This window comes from Siphateles boraxobius, unplaced genomic scaffold (assembly GCF_051911475.1).
Source record: "Siphateles boraxobius isolate OS27281-9 unplaced genomic scaffold, OSU_SipBor_1 237, whole genome shotgun sequence".
Lineage (NCBI taxonomy): Eukaryota > Metazoa > Chordata > Actinopteri > Cypriniformes > Leuciscidae > Siphateles > Siphateles boraxobius.
This window is the reverse complement of record NW_027508852.1, coordinates 1,202-15,000: the sequence shown is the minus strand read 5'-3', so window position 1 is coordinate 15,000 and position 13,799 is coordinate 1,202. Positions and strand designations below refer to the sequence as shown.

The 13,799-nt window shown below is 40.5% G+C and overlaps 1 long non-coding RNA gene and 1 pseudogene across 1 annotated transcript; both read right to left on the bottom strand.

The window, feature by feature from the left end:
- Positions 1-5,355: 5,355 nt before the first annotated feature.
- On the bottom strand, positions 5,356-11,125 carry LOC143748475 (uncharacterized; annotated as a pseudogene).
- Positions 11,126-11,571: 446 nt separating this feature from the next.
- LOC143748474 (uncharacterized) lies at positions 11,572-12,560 on the bottom strand. The gene is made up of 4 exons (XR_013206794.1): positions 12,469-12,560; positions 12,270-12,374; positions 11,948-12,141; positions 11,572-11,729 (listed from the first exon to the last, which is right to left on the bottom strand). It is a non-coding gene; the product is annotated as an uncharacterized LOC143748474 (long non-coding RNA).
- Positions 12,561-13,799: the final 1,239 nt, after the last annotated feature.

The window sequence follows — 13,799 nt, the reverse complement described above, 5'->3', positions numbered from 1 at the left end:
AAATGAGGAGACTTGCTGTTGATTTCTATGTGGACTTATATGCTAAAGAGTGCACAGGAAATTTTGACGCTGATGAACTTTTTAACAACTTGCCTGTCCTGGATGAAGAAAATGTAAAGAACTTGGACTCTGATCTGACTTTTGAGGAAGTTACAAAAGCAGTGAATCAACTTTCATCTAGTCGTGCACCAGGGATCGATGGATTACCAGCAGAATTTTATAAAACTTTTTGGGGAATAATCGGAAAATACTTTTTTAAAGATGTACAAGAAAGCTATAAAGCTGAGGCTCTACCTAAAAGTTGTCAACGAGCAGTGCTCTCTCTGATCCCAAAGAAGGGAGATCTTTGTCTGCTAAAGAACTGGAGACCAGTAGCTGTTTTATGTTCCGATTATAAAATATTATCAAAGTGTTTGGCAAACAGACTTAAAGGTGTTCTTGATGTTTTAGTACAAAAAGACCAAACATATTGTGTACCAAAAAGGTCTATTTATGATAATTTGTTTTTAATGAGAGATATTATGGATTATGCTGGAATATATAATGTTGATTTTGGTCTGCTTTCTCTTGATCAGGAGAAAGCTTTTGATTGTGTAGATCATCACTATCTTTTCAAGGTTCTTAAGTGTTATGGGTTTGGAGAACATTTTTTATCGTGGATATTGATAAGAATATTATATGCTGATGCTGTAAGTATGGTTAAAATAGGAGGAGGTTTAAGTGTACCAATTCAAATGAATAGAGGGATAAGGCAAGGGTGCCCTATGTCGGGTCAGTTATATACTTTGGCAATAGAGCCTCTACTTTGTTTATTAAGAAGTAAATTGACGGGTATTCTAGTAAGTAATAAGCCAGAAGCTGAAACTATTAAACTCTCTGCTTATGCAGACGATATAACTGTAATGGTTATAAATACGCATGATGTTCAAGTTATAAAGGAAGCTCTAAATATTTATGAAGGAGCATCATCAGCCAAACTAAATTGGCAAAAAACAGAGGAGTTATGGTGTGGTTCTGAAGGAAGCCCTTTGCCTGAATTACCAGGAAATGTGAAGTGGGGAAAGTATGGTTTCAAATTTTTAGGAGTTTATCTTGGTAAAGATGAATGTAGGATGAAGAATTGGGAGGGGCTAGTAGAGGGAGTGCTTGAAAAGTTGTCTAAATTGCAATGGCTGCTACCCCAGTTATCCTACAGGGGAAGAGTCCTGATAGCCAACAATCTAATAGCTTCCACCCTTTGGCATAAGTTGATGGTTTTGGATCCTCCAAAAAACATAATTGAAGATATTCAAAAGACTCTTGTTAAATTATTTTGGTCAGGACAACACTGGCTAAAAGCTGCTGTCTTATACCTTCCAGTTCATGAGGGAGGACAAGGATTAATTGACATTTGGTAAAGGATTGCTGTTTTCCGTTTGCAAGTGGCACAGCGTCTTTTATATCATCAGCATCAGCAGTGGATGGACGTAGCATGTGCTTTGCTGCAAAAAAACAGAAGAATGGGGTTGGATAAGCAATGGTTTGTCATGTCCTTTGATGGACTAGCATTGGAAGGATTGGCTGGTTTTTACCAGAGTGTGTTGCAAGCTTGGCAGACTCTATCATGTTCAAGAGAATGGGAAGGATCCAATCAGTGGATATATGAAGAGCCTTTGTTTTTCAATCCTTTTATCTCTGTTGAGTTGCTGAGCTCTGCCACTGTAAGGTCGGCAATGTTGAAAGCAGGAGTCTCCAAAATATGCCACCTACGCAGGGGACTGAGCTGGATATCAGTGGAGGAGCTGGCACAAAAGGTGGGCTTCAGGTCTGAACGGCTTATCAAGAAGATGTTGGAGGATCTTGAGGAGGCCCTCCCTGTTCCTATAAGGGATACCATGAAAGTTTACCCTGTGGAAAACTGTTATGATAGAGGTAATGCCCATTTTCCTGAACTGCATGTTTCCATAAAAAAAGAAGACTAGCAGGAAGATGGCAGAAAGTTGCTTTCTATGGATACACCAGAACTGAATGTTTTTAGTAATTTGAGCAGACAAACACTTTACAGAGCTTGTGTAAAAACTATACATTTCCAACATCTTAAGGATGTAAGAGACACTAAATGGGCAATGGTGTTTGATTCAGGCTCTTCCCCAAAAGGTAGCTGGCAGTCCCTGTACAAAAGACCCATTGAGAAGAGGGTGGGTGATCTTCAGTGGAGAATTGTGCATGGGATTTTAGCTACGAACCGACATAAAGCACTCCTTAATGTCTTAGATGATGAGGGTTGTCCTTTTTGTGGGGTGCCTGAAACTGTTTTTCATCTTTTTATTGAGTGTCCACGTTTAGAACAAATTTTGGGTTTAATGGAAAGCTGGAGTTTGCAGCTTATGGGAAAGTTTAATCAAGAATTGTTTATTTTTGGTCCCAAATACACAACAAAATATAAATACAAAGTGGTTTTATTAAACTTCTTGTTTGGTGCTGCAAAGCTGGCAATTTGGTGTACAAGAAGAAATAAGGTGGAAGGGAGGGAAAGCGTGGACATTGTTTTGATGATGAGAGGTTTTATAAAGAAGAGATTAATGATGGAATATGCGTATTTCAGCCTCATAAATGATGTTAATTCTTTTTTTCATGTGTGGGGAATTGATGGATTTATATGTGAAGCTGATGATCAGAGTGGTTTTGTATTTAATTTATGAGTGTTCGAGTTTTTATTTAATTTTTTATTATTATTTTTTTTTTATTACTTTTAATCTGTTTTGTGGATAATATAAATATATGAATGTATTAAAGGTTGTATCAGCGATTGTGGGTGACTTCACCTTATGTTTGTGTTTGAAGCGAGATCCCAAACAAACCAAGTTAGTTCGCCCCTCCCTCCCGGAAAAAAAAACTATCATGCACGCGCATTTCTTAAAGCGGCAAAAACACTCTATATTCAGATTGACGGTCTACCTCAATGATGGCTCATTCTGCTGGGTAAGTCATTATAGTTGTTTTTCTAAGATAAATTTATAACCAAGGAAATGTAATATCCGTTACTTACACTTTCAATATTGTTTATTTTAAAATAGGTTAATGCAGAAAATGTTTCCATTTTTTTTACTTTGTATGCATGAACATTATGTTATCAACTACATAGCTAGCTTCTAGCTTTTCTCCCAGCTAACAGAATAGTAAATGGTTTCTAGAAAGTTGTCAGAACGTTGCCTATTATCATTTATTTACCTTGAACAGTTCTGTACAAGGGAGAGGAAGAGGGAGAGGGAGAGGTCGTGCTCGGGCTGCTTCCCAAGAGCTACAGCCTACCACAGCTGATGTTGAGCGTGTCCAGCTGATGCGGGAAAGACGACTGGCAGTCCAGCAAGTATGTTAGCTTACCTGAACTTTTGCATCAAATTTTAACATGTCTTAAAAATCTTGGTTATCAAATCCCACATTACATGGTGATGTATAAATATGTCTTGAGTGAATGTTGTAATTTTAATTAATTTTTACTCTTTACAGGACAGAATTCAGCATATGAACCTGAACGAATGTCGTCAACGAATGTCGTCAGCTACTACAGCGCTGTCTGGCTAGGGATGCAAGTCTAATTTTCGACCTTCTTCCATCATCTGAGGGCAACCCTGCTGCCGCTCCCCCTCCTGTAGCTGGACCGCCTCACTGGTGTGTCTGCGAGGCCTGCAGGGAGATGCCAACTGACCTGGAGCGGAAGTGCTGTGGGCAGCCTCCAGAGTATTGTATCTCAAATCTGCCTCACATGGACCTTTACATAATTGATGAAGGGGTGCTAAGGCTTTCCCGGAGGATCTGGAATGATGTCAGGGCTACCCAGGACCTTCCAGACCCCGGTGAGAGCTTGAAACAATTTCGTTATGCTGCCTACCGGCAGTTTGTGGTGTGGCAGTATGGGGCACTTGGCCAGGGACACAGGGTGGTGATCCCAAGTTGCTGTGTATGGAGGATTAGGGACCGCTACCCAGACCCACACGGGCAATACACGGGTTACATTCCAACTAGGGTGTAAATAGTGTGTATATTGAATAATGTAAATACTTTTTAATTTTCTGATTTAAATTTTTTATTTATACATAATTGTAATGGTTCCTTTTTATGTTCACTGTTTTTTTACAATACATTTCAAAAAATAAAAGTATTTTGAAAAAAAAAATTGTGGTCATAAAAGTTATTTTTAGGCTATCTGGATTCTAAATTAGGACTGTAGCCTAGTTGCAACACAATGTTGAAAAAACACAAGGCACTTTGAATTCTTTCTTTTTTTCTTCTTATTGGTCCTCTTCCTATTTAATTTTTTACTTTCATTGATGTGTTGCAGAGTGACCTGTGGAAACAAACAACACATTATGAAAGGGTTATGACCAGCTACTGTAACCATAGACCAATGGCAGTCTAATTTCTTATATAACATGTACAACAACAAACTGTTAGGACATATGTGGCCTAAATAGCCTATCCATGTCTTACCTATTCCTCTACTCTGCTCCGTCATCAGCAGTTCCTCGGTTGAAGGAGCAATCACATCAGTGAGGAGTCCAAGTAGTCTCGGGTCACCAGGTCTTTTTTTTTTCACAAGGGGCACCCCTCCATCAGCTGTCAACTTCTTCTGCAAAATGTTTCCTTGGAGCTCAGGGATGTAACGGTACTCCTTCTTTACCTTCAAAGTGTGCAAGCGCCACCTGCGAGATCTTTTGTTGTACAGCTTCGTGAACCTTAAAAGGATTGCAAAGTTTACAACCATACTTTCTCACTGACATTCCCCCTCATGACCTCAAAAGGCACAGATAACCCTTGAGCCATTTATGGCCTATGCAAATACACATTTGTTTTAAAGTGGTTACAGTTGTGTGTGATGAAGGCATAGCACATATGTTTTAACCAATAGCCAAAGGTACTGAACTTTGTAACTGACTGATCCCAGTTAGTCTGCACTGTCAATAACCCTACGATTGTGATCCATCCTATCACCATGTATAGAATACTTACTGAAGACAGGGATTAAAGTGAAAAAAATTCTTCTGACTGAAATTTTTTTTCAGGCCAAGTCTTATTCCTTTAACTTTATTTAGTATTATAAATAGTCGAGACCAATAGCGTTTTAAGGGGAGAGGTTTTAAACCGCTTTAATATTGCCAGTTTACGAATTTTAAAAGCTATTTTAATCTATGAAAAAAAATTACTTAGCATGACAAATAATCAACCATCTACATAACTTTTCAGTGCATGTTTTTATTTATCTTATAAGACCAAACAATGTTTTGTGAAACTCTTAATTAACAGAAAGAAGAAAAGAAAAAGTAACAGCACCACCATTAAAGTGCTATTCTTGTGCTAACGTCTCTAGAGTGCTTTTCACTTTTTCTGCCTTTTGGCTGTGAAACCATATTCCTGAAGCTTGGCTACACCTGACACCCGTTTCAGTGTTTGACTAGCTACATGTGCAGGAGTTGCTCCAGGAGAGGTGGAGGCTGTAGCAGCAGTTTTGCCTTTAAGTCCAGGTGTGGAGGAGGTGGAGGCTGTAGCAGAAGCAGTTTTGCCTTTAACTCCAGGGATGGAGGAGGTGGAGGCTGTAGCAAAAGCAGTTTTGCCTTTAACTCCAGGGATGGAGGAGGTGGAGGCTGTAGCAGCAGTGCGTTTAAGTCCGGAGTTGGAGGCTGTAGCAGCAGTGCGTTTAAGTCCAGGGGTGGAGGAGGTGGAGGCTGTTGCAGAAGCAGTTTTGCCTTTAACTCCAGGGATGGAGGAGGTGGAGGCTGTAGCAGCAGTGTGTTTAAGTCCAGGGGTGGAGGAGGTGGAGGCTGTAGCAGCAGTGCGTTTAAGTCCGGAGGTGGAGGAGGTGGAGGCTGTAGCAGCAGTGTGTTTAAGTCCATGGGTGGAGGAGGTAGAGGCTGTAGCAGCAGCAGTTTTGCTTTTAACTCCAGGGATGGAGGAGGTGGAGGCTGTAGCAGCAGTGTGTTTAAGTCCAGGGGTGGAGGAGGTGGAGGCTGTAGCAGCAGTGTGTTTAAGTCCAGGGGTGGAGGAGGTGGAGGCTGTAGCAGCAGTGTGTTTAAGTCCAGGGGTGGAGGAGGTAGAGGCTGTAGCAGCAGCAGTTTTGCTTTTAACTCCAGGGATGGAGGAGGTGGAGGCTGTAGCAGCAGTGTGTTTAAGTCCAGGGGTGGAGGAGGTGGAGGCTGTAGCAGCAGTGTGTTTAAGTCCAGGGGTGGAGGAGGTGGAGGCTGTAGCAGCAGTGTGTTTAAGTCCAGGGGTGGAGGGGGTAGAGGCTGTAGCAGCAGCAGTTTTGCTTTTAACTCCAGGTATGGAGGAGGTGGAGGCTGTAGCAGCAGTGCGTTTAAGTCCAGGGGTGGAGGAGGTGGAGGCTGTAGCAGCAGTGTGTTTAAGTCCAGGGGTGGAGGAGGTGGAGGCTGTAGCAGCAGTGTGTTTAAGTCCAGGGGTGGAGGAGGTAGAGGCTGTAGCAGCAGCAGTTTTGCTTTTAACTCCAGGGATGGAGGAGGTGGAGGCTGTAGCAGCAGTGCGTTTAAGTCCGGAGGTGGAGGAGGTAGAGGCTGTAGCAGCAGCAGTTTTGCTTTTAACTCCAGGGATGGAGGAGGTGGAGGCTGTAGCAGCAGTGCGTTTAAGTCCGGGGGTGAAGGCTGTAGCAGCAGTGCGTTTAAGTCCAGGGGCGAGGAGGTGGAGGCTGTAGCAGCAGCAGTTTTGCCTTTAACTCCAGGGATGGAGGAGGTGGAGGCTGTAGCACAAATAGAAGAGGTGGAACCTTTCTTTACTTTTTTAACCCTAACTGCTGAGAGGACCTTCACAGCTTCCCTCAGTTTCCTTTCCTTTTGCTTGTCAAGGTTCTCCTTCTTTTTCTTCAATTGATTTTGGTATGTCCCGTAAGAAGACAGGCACGATCTCCTCAATGCAGGGGTAATTTGCATTTTGGATGCAGTTTTGCCAATTACCTTCATGTGGGACTTGATAATGGCTAAACCTTCATAAGTCTCAATGTTCAGCCTAACCCTGTCTTTCTCAATTATGTCATCCATGATGTTAAATGATCCTTCGACAAGAGGGCCAGTGAACAATGATAGAAGAGCCTTTACCAACTTCCCTAAGATGGGGAATCTCATTTCTCCTCCTGGCATCTTCATTGCAAAGATCTTACTCCACCAGTCAACATCGATTCGTGCAATGTTCTCCTCAAAACATTTGGCCAGTGCTCCTAGATCTGTATCAATCTGGTAGGCGCGCACCTCTTCATCCAGTTGACCCAACTCCTCAGACTTCACAACATTTGGCAAGGCCTTGGCCAATGTGTTGAATGCACCTCGGACTGATTCGTGGAGAATCAATGATGGCGTCAGCACAGATAAAGAGGTGATGATGTTGTTGTTGAGGGGAAGGTTTTTCAGGAGGAATGTTGCTGCCTTTATGTAGCCTTCTCTGAGAGAGCTGTAGACCTTCTGCACCCAGGGCTTCTTTTCCACTCTAGCCTTGTTTAAGGCAAAGAAACTGAACCTCCCCACAGACAACCTTTTGTCAGTGTACTGCAGGTCTTTCTTGTGAACATTAAGCTTCAACAAGCCCTTTGCACTCAAGGGGATAGTTTCAGGCTTCATAAATTTGGAGAGAAGTTCCCTAACCAGTAGCAGCATTTCAGCATGTAAGACATGAATCATGGGCTTTTCATTCTGCAACTTCTTCAGGAACACCTGGAAAGTTGGAAGTACACCTGAAAATCACAATAGAACCTGATTAGAAATGTGTCTGAATATTTTATCCATTTATTCATTATCACATTCATAGCAATGTAACATACTCTTCCTGGAATATTACTGTACAACCCTTTATATATTTTTTAGCTTTATTGTTGTTTAGTTTCATCTGTATTATTTTACTTTGTTTTGAAATGTGCTGTTTAAATAAAGTTTAGTAGTAGTAGTAGTATAATTAACCAAAGTGATCTGATTAACAGTGATCTAAAAACTGCATTTATGGTTAACTTAGATTCCATTCCAGGATTCCAGGAAAAATAAGCATATAATAAATATACCAATAAAGGGATTTCAATACATAAGAAATCTCTGTACTTTTCTTACCACTTAAAGTGAATAAAAAGTGAACATACCTCGGTATAAATCAATCATGGTTGTGAGCTTGTCAAACTCTGAAAAAAGCAGACAGATGCGCGTCTTCCGATTTTTGTTGACATCACTTCCGATCTTCGCAGATTTTGCCATTTGCTGTTGCAGAAAAATTATCCTGGCCTTCTCATCAGATGTAACTGCATGCTTATCAAGAAGCTGGTTTAGGAGCCATCTGCATCACAAAAAAACATATACACAAGGATTAAGGAGAGAAAACAGACATTGCTATTTCTAATTGCCAATACTTCATTTGTCATGATGATATAATTTTTGTGTTTAGAGGTCAAGGCACTTTCCATCCCTCGTATGAAGGTTATTTAATAATTTGATTGCATCTGTAATGAAGCCGAGCTTCAATCTTTGTTCTAACATATTTAACCCTTTGAGTCACTACTGTATATCTATAACTTGATATAACCTGATTGATCATTGACTTTGAGCCATCTCCACCACTCGGTTTAGATTTATGTTAAAAAAATTCCACTAAATGTCTGGATTTTTAAATATTATTTAAAATATGTTTTACTAATATATATATATATATATATATATATATATATATATATATATATATATATATATATATATATACACACACACACAAGTGAATCTCGAAAAATGAGAATATCGTGCAAAAGTTATAATTTTATTGATTATGGCTTACAGCTTATGAAAACCACAAATTCAAAATCTCAGAAAATTAGAATATTACATGAAATCAATAAAAAAAAAAGCATTTTAAATACAGAAATGCCAGCCCTCTGAAAAGTATAATCATGCATATATATATAGTTATGTATACTAAATATATTATTTTCCCCCTTTTAATTTGAATTGCTAAAATACACAAACTTTTGCCAGATATTCTATATATATCGTTTGTTTGATTATCGCCCCAAAGAAAGAAAAAAAATCCATTCCTTTTTTTCTTTAACGCTCAAGGGCTAATGAGATCTTGCAAACTGGGCCTACTAGTACAGAAATTAAATAATTAAAAAAGAGAATGCTATTGCCATGTACCTGTGTTTGTGTTGATCATGAGGAGACAGGACGCTGTAGAAGTGCACAATCAATGGATCCATAAGCTCCCGTATTCTGTTGCACACATCTAGCATTTGCAGGAACCTGCTGCTGATGGGACGGATTAGGCTCTTATTCGCCAAATGAAGTAAGGACTGAAACTCAGAAAAAACTTCTTTCTGTTTGGGTGATTTTTCAATGTCATAGTATACATCAGAGCAAAATTGTTCCACAAATCCCTGGAAAGGATTTAAAAGGGGCTTGGCTGCATTTGAGACCATATGGACAGTGTCTCCGCTGATGTCGAGACTAGATTACTGTAATGCTTTATTAGCTGGCTGTCCTGCATCCTCAATCAACAAGCTACAGTTAGTGCAAAATGCAGCTGCTAGAGTTCTTACTAGATCAAGAAAATATGATCATATAACTCCTATTTTATCATCTCTACACTGGTTACCTATTAAGTTACGTATCAATTACAAAGTATTCCTACTGACCTATAAAGCCCTAAATGGTTTAGCTCCTGCGTATTTAACAGACCTTCTATCGCCATACAATCCATCGCGCTCTTTAAGATCACTAAATTTGAGGCTTCTGGTCATTCCTAGGATATCTAAATCCACTAAAGGAGGGAGGGCGTTCTCGCATTTAGCTCCTAAACTCTGGAATAGCCTTCCTGATATTGTACGAGACTCAGACTCGCTGTCCCAGTTTAAAACTAGATTAAAGACGCATCTCTTTAACCAAGCATTCACTTAATGCTTAACCTTTGATGCTGCTGAATCAGTTCGAATGCATTAACATTATGAACATCAGCTATGCTAATTATTTCCCATCTGCCTTTCTGCTGTTATCTCGGGACGCTAGTCCCGAGGTAAATAGCGTTCGTCAGCTCCAGTTTGTATCCAGCCTCTCACGGAGACTTCAGATGCCCCAACGCCTGTGAAGAGACGACTCGACGCCTGTGAAGAGACGACTCAAAGCCGGCGATATGTTATGCCATAAATTAATACTTGATTAACTAACTGTATTTTTCTATGTACATTTCCGAAATGCAATTTCTGTAAAGCTGCTTTGAGACAATGTGTATTGTGAAAAGCGCTATACAAATAAATTTGAATTGAATTGAATTGAATTGAATGTCCAGGAGTGATGGATTTTCTTTCCTGACTAGTGTCTCTACTCCAGACTTTTTCCCTCTCATTACATTGCAGTTATCCAACAGTATACCAACAACCTGATTCCAGTTCAGGCTATATGACTGGAGAATATCTGTCAATGTGTGTGTGATTGTTGAGGCATCTGCAATATTCATTTTCCTTGAGGCCAGATGCTGGGTTGCCACTTTACCCATATCCTCATCAAAGTATCGAACAAGAACATTCAGAATCCTGTCCATGTTTCCATCTGTTGACTCATCTACATTTAAAGAAAACATCTTCGTTTTCAGCTTAGTTGACAATTCGTTTTTCCAATGAACAGCAATGCCATGTGTGCACAAGTAGGAGGCGTGTGCATTAGACACAGACAATCTTGAAAGTGCACTCTTGTCTTTGACAACTGCTTGCATTAAATTAACTAGCGGTTGTGAGACTGTGAACGACAGGTCATGCTCCGCTATGAAAGAACATATGCGCACTTTTAGATCGCACACACGGTCGGCCATAGATGCATGAACCTCCGTTGTGGTACTTGTCGCACCAGGCAGGGAGCATGTGTACTGTAGAGCACGAACGGCAGCATTGTGACAAGCTTCTGATTGATGGCGAGCTAGCACTTTTTTGCCATTATTGCCATATTGAAGCCTCCTGTGACATATTGTGCAAAGACACGTACCTGGCTGTTTGATTTTTTTTAGCCCACGAACTAAAAGGCTTGCCATTCTCCCCCATTTCGCTAAGCCAAGCCCATCTCCATTTATTTTTTACATTTTTATCGATCTCCGATACATCGGAGCCTTCCTGCATTATAAGTGTGTCCATTGTAACGTTAACTGAAATATAGTTGTGTACCTCAGCGTTCAACTGTAGCCTGACATTCACTTCTCCAAAACTAAGCTTAATTGAGTGAACACGGAGCAGTTTTTTCGTGAGCGGGAATTAAAAAACCCGGAGCGGACTATGAGCGAAGTGATTACAGCATGCTTAGAGTGGAGAGAGGAACGTGCATTTGCTCCACTCCAGGCTTTATCACACCCCCATCAGCAGGGTGAATACACCTCCGTCTTTCCTTAATTTAAGACCTATTCAAACTAAATTTGACACTATTTTATAAAGGAAAGGCTATTTACGACCTTAAAATTATGAAAAGTGAATTTAAGACATTAAGGACAGACGGGAACCCTGCAATTGACGGAAATCCGTCATAGACTCGCTGCAATAAACGGAAATCCGTCGTAGCGACGGAGAACTTTAATCCCTGCGAAGAGACCCATCTTTCTTTTTCCTTGCTTCCCGGTTGGTGTGGTGATTGTAATCAGGTGCGGCGAGATGAATGTGTGCACTGTACCCAGCTTTGGAAAAGCTGAACCTCTTGCTCGCATACATGAGAATATGATTGTGGAAGGACTCAAGGTCACCCGTTGATCTAGGGGAAAGATGACAGATTGTCATGGATGCAAACAGGTGCAGAGTGACAAAATTGAATACACCCAAGGAGTGCTGGTCAGTAAAACCAGTTACGGAGGGCCGACTGGATGGTACACAAATGCCATAAGAAGACGGCCTAGACTACTGACGCTGCGGTCCACAATACAAAATCTTTTCTATAATTTCTGGATCTGATGTGTTCTGACTGCAACACACCTGAAATGCAAATATTTGGGAATATTCTTGAGCCATCGTGCATCCAAAACCACTTCAGACAGCCTCTGATGAGCAACTGAATTAGGATCGATCAAGTGCTTCTCCCTTTGTTCCACTAAAGGACCATGATGGCAGAAACCAAGAGCCCACGAGTGCACCCCAGTGACATGATGGAGCAGGCCAGCCCACATGTCCTGAAAAGTACATAAATGCACAGATATACATCCTTGTAGCATGTGAATGCATTGCACAAATCAGCAAATATCAAAAAATAAGCTACCTGACTGCTGCTAATTTTGTATTTTGTAATTTTTGTACTTACAAAGAATTCATTATAATCCCGAGCCTTCATACAGCAGTGCCAAAAATGGTTACATATGTCCCTGCACCACTCATGGATAATGGAGCACCCCTTCTGCTGGCCTACCTGTGAAATGCATATTTTTAAAGGTGTATTTTTATAAATTAGTGATCATAAAACATCACAGTTTAAGGCCTGAAAAGACAAAGCACAAACATACCGTAGTCAGTCTTCTTGAAAGATTTTTGGAGCCATGCCAGACATCAAGGGAGTGGTGAATGCCCTTATCTTTCAGTTTGCCCGTCTTTGGATCTATAGAAGAATAATGAACAAGACACAATTTTAAAACAATATATTTCTCATTTATATAATTGCATTATATGAGTTTCAATTTACTAAAAAATAAATTTGTAGTACACTGGAGTACAACTTACGGAAGAGTACTGAAATTTGAGGACTGGCATCCGTGCAGATCTGTCAATTTTACCTCCTGACAAAGGACCGCAACTGTTCGCAGGAAGCCCTCCTTCTCCATGGCTACAGAGTTTCTGTTTGTCTCCCTCTTGTCTATATTTTCAATAGCTATTATTTGTTTGTTTTCATTTTCCATTATGGAATATGTGCAATACTGGGAAAAAACCCTGGGCTGTCCATCCGCCCATCACCTGCAGGCACATTAGAAAGACAAATGTAAATATACAAGTGCAGCTTTTGCGATTCAATTATTAAGAGCTGTCGGGGCCAGCACGTCATGCTTTTTTTTTTTAAACAAATACTTACCCAGGCCCACTACACTGTCATTTGACTGTAGCTGTTCAATAAGTTTTTTTCTGTGTCTCCCAGAAGTCTTTAATGGTGTCAACACAGTAGTGGTCCTGGAGTCGGTGGAAAGTGGTCCTGTTCACAATTTTGATGTTCATAAATTTGAATAGTAATGCCACCTTTGTGAAATTATTCCCTGACAACAGTATATTTGTTGACAGAAGGAAGTCTCCTGCATGCATCCCATATTTCAATGTGGGCTGGGAAGACCATCTCCAAACAGTGTGACCACGTGGACATATCTAAGAGTATATCATCAGCCATTAGTTTTTATCCTCAGGTCATCAAAACCTTATACACACACACAATACTTACTTTGCACACATTCACTCCTCATAACTCACATAAACATCATAAGACATTGCACTGCACGCACACACACACCTGACTTGCAGCTCTTTAGACATATCTACCTCTACTCCATGGACATGTCTTACATTTCTCAAAATAAAGTAACATTTTAAAAATAAAGTAACGTACCCATTCAACTACTGCAGCTGTACCCTTGGACTTGACGACAACCTCAAATGGCTTGGATGCACCACAAGGCAGCTTTTTGTTTTTATCAATTTTTGTGCATGTCCTGGTCGGTATGTTTACGTGCTATGTTTACAATCAATGCAATCGGAATTCATGTAGTTGTACACATACCTGCCTTCTTCCATTGCAGACAAAGTACTCCTGTCCAGCTCTTCCACTCCTTCAATGGGGAAGTAATCACTACACCAA